Here is a 9,695-nt window from a genome sequence, read left to right as displayed (position 1 = left end):
TCCGGGTGCTCCGGTTTCCTCCCACAGTCCAAAGATGTGCGGGTTAGGTTGATTGGCCGTGCTAAAATAGCCCCTTAGTGTCTCACGATGTGTACGTTCGAGGAATCAGCAGGGTAAATGTGTGGGGTTTTGGGAATAGGGCCTGGATAGGATTGTGGTTGAGCAGATTCGATGGGCTGAATGGCCTCCTTCTGCACTGTAGGGATTCTATGATTCTAACATTATCTGAGTTCCCCCACATCCCGGAATTTGTGAAACTAACTCAGTGCTTATCTTTATGATCTCGTTTCATTGCCCCTGGCTAGCCAATGCTATTCAATCTATTCAAAGACCTCCCTCCCCATATCCCTGTAAATGCAAGGATAACTCCCATTCCCAGAAAGCAGGAATGTATGAAATGGAAACATCTTAAACTCTGTATCAAGTCCTTCCAAGTTTTGCGTGAAAGTTTCTGTTAAACACTGACTACCTCTCAATCTGCACACTGGACTCGCGTGCGTGTTGATGCTCTGGGTATATTTGATGGATCCTCTGTGAAGTTGTAAACTTTCCCATCGAATTTTGTATGTATTTCCTCTCTCTGCCTGTGGAGCAGTGTCCAGCAGAGGAAGGCATTGTATCATTGCCATCACAGCATAGGGAAATAGCCTTAAGGAAGTGAGGTTTTGACCATTTTTTATAACATGTTCCCAAATGGTAGATCTCTCATTTTCCCCAGAGATTGTCCCCAGTGACAAACACGCCCATCGAGTCTGCACCAACCACAATCCCACCCAGGCCCAATCCCCATAATCGCATGCATTTACCCCAGTCAGTCCCCCTGACACTAAAGAGCAATTTACCATGACCAATCCCCCTAACCTGCACATCTTTGGACTGTGGGAGAAAACCGGAGCACCCGGAGGAAACCCACGCAGACATGGGGAGAATGTACAAACTCCACACAGACAGTGACCCGAGCCGGGAATCGAACCCGGGTCCCTTTCATTGTGAGGCAGCAGTGCCAATCGCTATGCCACTGTGCCATCCATTTGTATATATACATAACAGAAAGAGAGAAACATACACACAGAAGCGTCACAGAAGTCACAGAATCCCTACAGTGCAGAAGGAGGCCATTTGGCCCATCGAGTCTGCACCGATCACAATCCCACCTAGAACCTATCCCCATAACCCCACACATTTACCCTGCTAATACCTCTAGCCTCCATCTCCCGGGACACTAATGGTCAATTTAGCACGGCCAATGCACCTAACTCACACGTCATTGGACTATGGAAGGAAACCGGAGCACCCGGAGAAAACCCACGCAGACACGGGGAGAATGTACAAACTCCACACAGGCAGTGACCCAAGCCGGGAATTGAACCTAGGTCCCTGGAGCTGTGAGGCAGCGGTGCTAACCACTGTCCATCGTGCTGCCAAAAGATATATGATTCAAATATATGTATATATATTATATTTCTATACACGTATACAGAAAGAGAGACAGACACACACACAGGTACACAGCTATTTACAAAGGCAGACATTCACAGATAAACAGACATACATAGAGAGGCACACACAAGATGCTGGAAGTCTTAAAGCACATCAAGGTAGATAAATCTCCGGGACATGATGAGTCCCAGGACACTGTGGGAGGCTAGGGAGGAAATTGCGGGTCCCCTAGCAGAGATATTTGAATCATCGATAGTCACGAGTGAGGTGCCTGAAGTTTGGAGGGTGGCAAATGTTGTGCCTTTGTTTAAAAAGGGCTGCAGGGAAAAGCCTGGGAACTACAGGCCGGTGAGCCTCACATCTGTGGTGGGTAAGTTGTTGGAAGGTATTTTGAGAGACAGGATCTACAGGTATTTAGAGATGCAAGGACTGATTAGGGACAGTCAGCATGGCTTTGTGAGTGGAAAATCATGTCTCACATATTTGACTGAATTTTTTGAAGGGGTAACCAAGAAGGTCGATGAGGGCAGTGCAGTTGATGTTGTCTACATGGACTTTAGCAAGGCCTTTGACAAGGTACCACATGGTAGGTTGTTGCATAAAGTTAAGTCTCATGGGATCCAGAGTGAGGAAGCCAAATGGATACAAAATTGGCTTGATGGCAGAAGACAGAGGGTGGTTGTCGAGGGTTGTTTTTCAACTGGAGGCCTGTGACCAGCGGTGTGCCTCAGGGATCAGTTCTGGGCCCACTGTTATTTATCATTTGTATTAATGATTTGGATGAGAATTTAGCAGGCATCGTCAGTAAGTTTGCAGATGACACCAAGGGCCCTATTTTACCATTGCGTTGCGCCAAAACGTGGTAAAGTCGGGTGTGAGGCCATTAACGTGATCCGTGCCCGTGTCCATGTAGATGGCCACTTTACCGAAACCCGGGAATGGCCGCAATCCAATTCGCACCCGAAATGGGAGCAATGGTGATTTAAATGTATTTGTATGTATTTCAATTGGATTAATGAACTGCCCACCCAACTTTATCAGCATTTCCCCCTTTACCACTGCATTACCGATCCGGAATCGGCCCGAAATGAATCTGCTGAATAAAAGTCTGAATCGGGCGCCCCAGTTGCTGAAGAGGTGAGTTCAGAGCTTCCAACGGCTCTCTGACTGAGATTGTGCAGGGCGGGAGGGAGGAGGAGGCGGGTCAGATCATTCTCTGGTGGGAAGGGGAGTGAGGCCAGATTGTTGTCTGGTGGGGTGGCGGGGGGGAGGGGGGGGCGGGGGGGAGGGGAGGGGGAGAGGGCTGATTGCTGTCTGGTGGTGGTGGTGGGGGGGGGGGGGGATGTGAGTGATGCGCTATCAATAAGGCGAAAGACTACCGATATGCCAATATAAGTGTAGGCTTTTATTCACAACAGAATCAGGAGCAGATCCCAACAAATAACCAACCTGGACTGAACAAGGGGGAGGAGACAGCCACCTTTATACTAGGTGCTGAGGGGAGGAACCAAACTGGAAGGGGATGTGTCCAGGTATGACAAACACACACAACGGTGGTCCATATAGGACAAAGGCACAACTGAGGTCCACCACATTCACCCCTTCCTTTTAAAAAACAACACGGGCCGGGCAAGGTGGTGGAGGCGGACACACTGGGAACGTTTAAGACTTATCTAGACAGCTATATGAACGGAGTGGGAATGGAGGGATACAAAAGAGTGGTCTAGTTTGGACCAGGGAACGGCGCGGGCTAATTGTTCCTTGTTTCTCGTGGAAGTGGAAATGACTAGGGTTGGGAAGCATTTTCCGATCAGGGCCATTGTGATCTCCTGGACTCGTTTCGATCGCCTCAGGGGGTCGGAGAGGAATTTCCCAGATTTTTTTTTCCCCATATTGGCCCTGGGGTTTTTCACTCTGGGTTTTCGCCTCTCCCTGGAGATCACATGGTCTGGAATGGGGGGGTGGGGGTGAGTTAATAGGTTGTAATGAACAAAGCATCGTAGCTGTGGGGGACAGCTCGGTGGATAGGATATTGGTATGTAGATAGGCTGGAAAATTGGGCGGGGATCCTGGATTCAGGATTCAATCCTGGACCGGGGAGCGGCGCGGGCTTGGAGGGCCGAAGGGCCTGTTCCTGTGCTGTATTGTTCTTTGTTCTTTGTTCTTTGGGGATGAAGCGGAAACAATATCACAAGTCCAGACGAACCGGTGGCTTGATCCGTCGTCGCGATCGCCGTAGTGCAGGTCGCAGAGTCGTCCGAGCAGGGAGCGATGTCGGCCCAGGCTCCGTACAGTGAGCGTCGAGAGAAGGCGCTGGGTGGTGTGAAGCGGACCGATCCGCCGTCCCGTCCAGTCGTCGGGTACTGCGTGGCGACGGCTCCGGCGACTCAAGCGAGCTGTACACAGGGGCGAGAGGAATGAGCAGTGGCCCTGGTGGCGTATGGGGAACAGTGGGAACCGGAGCTGGGGGGTGGGGGGCTGCAACAGGCTCTGGGCACACTACATTGGGGACAGGGACTGAGGGAGGAAGAGGCGTAGCAGTCTCCGAATGGACGACACCAGGGACCGTGGGGCGGAAGGACGTGGTGACCTCCGGGGCACCCGCGGGTGCCAAGTCACGGACAGAAACCGTGTCCTCCCGCCCATCAGGGTACGCTACATAAGCATATTGGGGATTAGCATGGAGCAATTGGACCTCCTCGACCAAGGGATCTGCCTTATGGGTCCGGACATGCTTCCGAAGCAGGACGGGTCCCGGGGACATCAGCCAATCCGGGAGCGAAGTACCCGAGGAGGACTTCCTGGGAAACGCAAACATCCGCTCGTGAGGGGTCGTATTTTGCTGTGCACAAGAGTGACCTAATGGAATGTAATGCGTCCGGAAGGACGTCTTGCCAACGGCTGACTGGAAGGCCCCTAGACCGTAACGCTAATAGAACGGCCTTCCAGACGGTTGCGTTCTCCCGCTCTACTTGACCATTGCCCCTGGGGTTATAGCTAGTGGTGCGGCTGGAGGCAACGCCTTTGGCGAGCAGGTACTGCCTCAGCTCGCCACTCATGAAAGAGGACCCACGGTCGCTATGAATATAGGCTGGGAAGCCGAACAGGGTGAAGAGCTTGTTCAGGGTCCGAATCACTGTAGCCGTGGTCATGTCCGAGCAGGGGAAGGCAAAAGGGAAACGTGAGTATTCGTCAATGATATTCAGGAAATAAACATTGCGGTTAGAGGAGGGGAGGGGGCCTTTAAAATCAACGCTAAGGCGCTCGAACGCGCGAGTGGCCTTTACAAGGTGCGCCCTACCTGGCCGGTAGAACTGCGGTTTGCACTCAGCGCAGACCCTGCATTGCCTGGTAATCGTCCGGACTTCCTCAAGGGAGAAGGGCAGGTTACGGGACTTGACAAAATGGAAAAATCTGGTGACACCCGGGTGACAGAGGTCGTTATGGAGGGACTGTAGCTGGTGCGCGAGGGGCGTTGCCGTGACGGCGCCTTGCAGACGGAGAGCGGGGGATAAGGGCCATCGTACTGCAGGGTGACGCTTCTATGATGGCTGAGGAAATCTAACCCCAGCAGTACAGCTGCGCAGAGTCGCGGCAGCACGAGGAGCCGAAAACGCTCGTAGACTGTGCCCTGTACCGTCAGCGTCACCAAGCAGCACCCGAGGACCTCCACTGAGTGAGAATTCGAGGCCATGGAGATGGTCTGGCTCCAGGGTCGCACGGGAAGGGCATATTGACGCTCTGTGCGAGGGTGTATAAAACTTTCCGTGCTCCCACAGTCAAACAGGCAGTTTTCTGCATAACCATTTACCTTGATCTCCATTATGGACTTGGAGAGTTGATGTGGCTGCGACTGGTCCAAGCAAATCGATGCCACTGTTGAATTAAAGAAGAATCCATCTTCGTCGCCGTCTGATGACGTCACGGATGAAGCTTCCTGCTCAGCTTGGCTTGATGCCAGTCTCAAAGATGGCGACTCCCGCACTTCCGGTGACCGCATCAAAGATGGCGATTCCCGCACTTCCGGTGACCGCATCAAAGATGGCGATTCGCGCGCAGCCGCCGCCTGCATCAAAGATGGCCGCGCCCTCGGAGCACACATGGCTCCACGAGTCTTCAGAAGCGGCTTTGCTCGGCAGACTTTAACAAAGTGGCCTAGCTTACCGCATCCGGAGCAAATCGCGTCCTTTGCCGGGCAGTGACGCCGAGGGTGCTTAGGGAGGCCACAAAAGTAACATTTGGGCCCTGCTGGAGCAGCCGTCGCAGTGGAGCCGTCGGTGGAACGGGATCCAAGGTAAGACCCGAGATTATGGGAGGCTGCTTCTAACGTTTCAGCCATCGTGGCCGTTTTCCGGAGGTCTAGGTCATCTTGTTCCAGCAGACGCTGCTGGATGTATGTAGACTCAATGCCCGCAACGTAGGCGTCGCGGATCAGATCCTCCGTGTTCTGAGCTGCTGAAACAGCCTTACAGTCGCATGCTCGGGCGAGGACTCGCAGGGCGCGCAGAAATTGGGCGCACGATTCTCCTGGCTGCTGTTTGCGGGTAGTTAGGAGGTGTCTGGCGTAAACCACGTTAGGGCTCTTTCGGAACTGCCCTTTTAGGAGTTCGATAGCGTCCGCGTAAGTAGCAGCGTCCCGGAAGATTCCATAGACAGTTTCGCTTACCCGGGCGCGGAGCACGTGGAGTTTAGCAGCGTCGGTGTCGATGGCCGTAGCGGTGTCGACGAATGCTTCGAAGCAGTCCAACCAATGATCAAATTTATCAGAGGCTCCAACCTCTTGAGGGTCTAATGCTAACTTGTCGGGTTTTAGAAACTGCTCCATACTAGTAACTGTTGTGAATAAAATTGATGCGCTATCAATAAGGCGAAAGACTACCGATATGCCAATATAAGTGTAGGCTTTTATTCACAACAGAATCAGGAGCAGATCCCAACAAATAACCAACCTGGACTGAACAAGGGGGAGGAGACAGCCACCTTTATACTAGGTGCTGAGGGGAGGAACCAAACTGGAAGGGGATGTGTCCAGGTATGACAAACACACACAACGGTGGTCCATATAGGACAAAGGCACAACTGAGGTCCACCACAGTGAGTGAGGCCAGACCATTCTCTGGGGGGTGGGGGGGGGTGGATAAAGGGACAGTGATGTCTGTGGGGGCCATTGCTCCCGCTTTTTGCTCCCGAGCCGCTTTGTCTGCTTTCTGCGGCCCGGGAGCGATCTGACACGGGCAGCTTTCTCAAATTTTTTTCTAACTGCTAATACGCAGTTCGGAGCTCCGATCGTTTCGGACCCACAGCGCGAATGAGACCTGCGATTTTTTTTTCAGGCTAAGTGCGTATGGGGGGAACCTGAAAGCAGATTTCCAAGTCGGATCTGAATTACGCCCAGATTCAGCACTTAGAATGAAACTGGTAAAATCAGGCCCCAAGATTGGTGGCATAGTGGACAGTGAAGAAGGTTATCTCAGATTGCAACGGGATCTTGATCAATTGGGCAGTGGGCTGACGAATGGTAGATGGAGTTTAATTTAGACAAATGTGAGGTGATGAATTTTGATCGATTGAACCAGGGCAGGACTTACTCAGTTAATGGTCGGGTGCTGGGGAGAGTTACAGAACAAAGAGATCGAGGGGTACAGGTTCATAGCTCCTTGAAAAGACTATTTCCTCGGGTGGATGGAGCTATTACAAGGGGGCATAACTATAGGGTTCGTGGTGGGAGATACAGGACGGATATCAGAGGTAGGTTCTTTACGCAGAGAGTGGTTGGGGTGTGGAATGGACTGCCTGCAGTGATAGTGGAGTCAGACACTTTAGAAACATTTAAGCGGTTATTGGATAGGCACATGGAGCACACCAGGATGATAGGGAGTGGGATAGCTTGATCTTGGTTTCAGATAAAGCTCGGCACAACATCGTGGGCCGAAGGGCCTGTTCTGTGCTGTACTGTTCTATGTTCTATGTTCTATGAAAGTGGAGTCACAGGTGGACAGAGTGGTGAAGAAGGCATTCAGCATGCTTGGTTTCACTGGTCAGAACATTGAATACAGGAGTTGGGATGTCTTGTTGAAGCTGTACAAGACATTGGTAAGGCCACACTTGGAATACTGTGTACAGTTCTGGTCACCCTATTATAGGAAGGATATTAAACTGGAAAGAGTGCAGGACAGACTTACGAGGATGATACCGGACTTGATGGTTTGAAATTATAAGGAGAGGCTGGAAAGACTGGGACTTTTTTCTCTGGAGCGTCGGAGGCTGAGGGGTGATCTTATAGAAGTCTATAAAATAATGAGGGGCATAGATCAGCTAGATAGTCAATATCTTTTCCCAAAGGTTGGGGGTCTAAACCTAGAAGGTTAAGGTGAGAGGGGAGAGATACAAAAGTGTCCAGAGGGGCAATTTTTTCACACAGAGGGTGGTGAGTGTCTGGAACAAACTGCTAGAGGTAGTAGTAGAGGTGGGTACAATTTTGTCTTTTAAAAAACATTTAGATAGTTACATGGGTAAGATGGGTATAGAGGGATATGGGCCAAACGTGGGCAATTGGGATTAGCATGGACAAGTTGGGCCGAAGGGCCTGTTTTCATGTTGTATGTCTCTATGTGTCTTCCTCTCTCTTGCTGAATATTTCTCTGTGTAGATTTGGCTCTGTCTCTCTCTCTCTCTGTAGATTTCTCTCTGTGTCTCTCTCACTGAATGTTTATCTGTGTCTCTGTGTAAATTTGGCTCTCTGTAGATTTCTTTCTGTCTTTCTCTCTCTCTGCAGATTTTTCTCTGTGTCTCTTTTGCAGACAGAGAGAGATACAGACATTTACAAAGAGGGAGACAGAGTCAGACAGAGAGAGACACACAGATAGAAAGAGTGATATCAAGAGAGAGAGAATGAGAGACAATCACACAGGCAGATACAAAGAGATTTACAGAGAGAGATACAGAAAGAGAGATACACAGAGAGAGATAGAGCGAGAGGTAGAATGAGACAGAAATAGACATGTATGTACCAAGCAGACATCTGTCTGCTGGGCAGGTTCTGCGGCTGACAGCTGACATCCCATCCCAGGCCCCACTCGCAGGAAGATGCAAGCAAGGGAGCTCTGCGGGTGTTAACACGGCTCCTCACATTGCATAGACTGTGCAGCGCTGCCTTCGATGGAAACCCGCCCCACGCTAGGCACGAGGGTGATTCTCAACAGTCTCATAGAATCCTACAGGGCAGAAGGAGGCCATTCGGCCCATTGAGGCTGCACCGACCACAATCCCACCCAGGCCCCATTCCCATAAACCCACATATTTACCCTGCTAAACCCCCTTACACTAGGATTAATTTAGCATGGCCAATCAACCTAACCCGCTCTTCTTTGGAGTGTGGGAGGAAACCGGAGCACCCGGAGAAAACACACACAGACACGGGGAGAATGTGCAAACTCCACACAGACTGTGACCCAAGGCCGGAATTGAACCCGGGTCCCTGGCGCTGAGAGGCAGCAGTGCTAACCACTGTGCCACCATGTCACCCTCCCTGGACTGCCATTCCTGCAAGCCACTGCCCCAGACGCCCCAGTGGGTGCACCCATGTCTATGCTTCACGGGTTCCCAATGGGGACCCTGCCCCACACAGCCACTGGTCCGCTCTTCGTGCCCCCCCCCATTGTGAAGGTGCAGTGATTGTAGGAATCCATTGAGGTGACGCATGGCACCAGGCATGGCGTCAGTTTGCCACCATCCAGACGCATGGGGACACTAGTTACTCGGGGGGAATGAGGGGCACGGGATAGATAAGCTCTTGGACTCTCTCTGCACCCTGCCCTCACCCCACCTCCCCCCACCTCCGGGAAGAGGCTGCTGCAGCTGGACAGGAGGCATAGATCGGGGAGCAGGAGATGGGCACCCATTGGCCTGAGGAGGGTGGAGAGCAGGGCACAGAGAAGATGAAGATGCCACGCATTTCTAGAGACACACGTCCTCCAACCAGCTGCTGGATGCCGTGTGCCAGTGTGGGCACGGCTCAGCAAGGAGAGGGTGTGGCAGCCGTGTGAGAATTCATGGATCTGAAGCTCAAGGGACAAGGGAAAGGTCGCGTTGGTCTTCATCCTTTACACCACCAGGTCCTTCCAGTGAGGACGTCTGTGGACTTTCCCAGTTCTTGGTCCAGAAGTGTGTCCGCGAGGTGAAGGATGCCCTGTTCTCTTGTTAGGCCAGTATATCCATTTGGACGTGGGTCAGACCCAGGATGGAGCAGGCATTGC

The sequence above is a fragment of the Mustelus asterias genome, chromosome 5, assembly GCF_964213995.1.
Source record: "Mustelus asterias chromosome 5, sMusAst1.hap1.1, whole genome shotgun sequence".
NCBI lineage: Eukaryota > Metazoa > Chordata > Chondrichthyes > Carcharhiniformes > Triakidae > Mustelus > Mustelus asterias.
Note: the sequence above shows the minus strand (reverse complement) of the source record.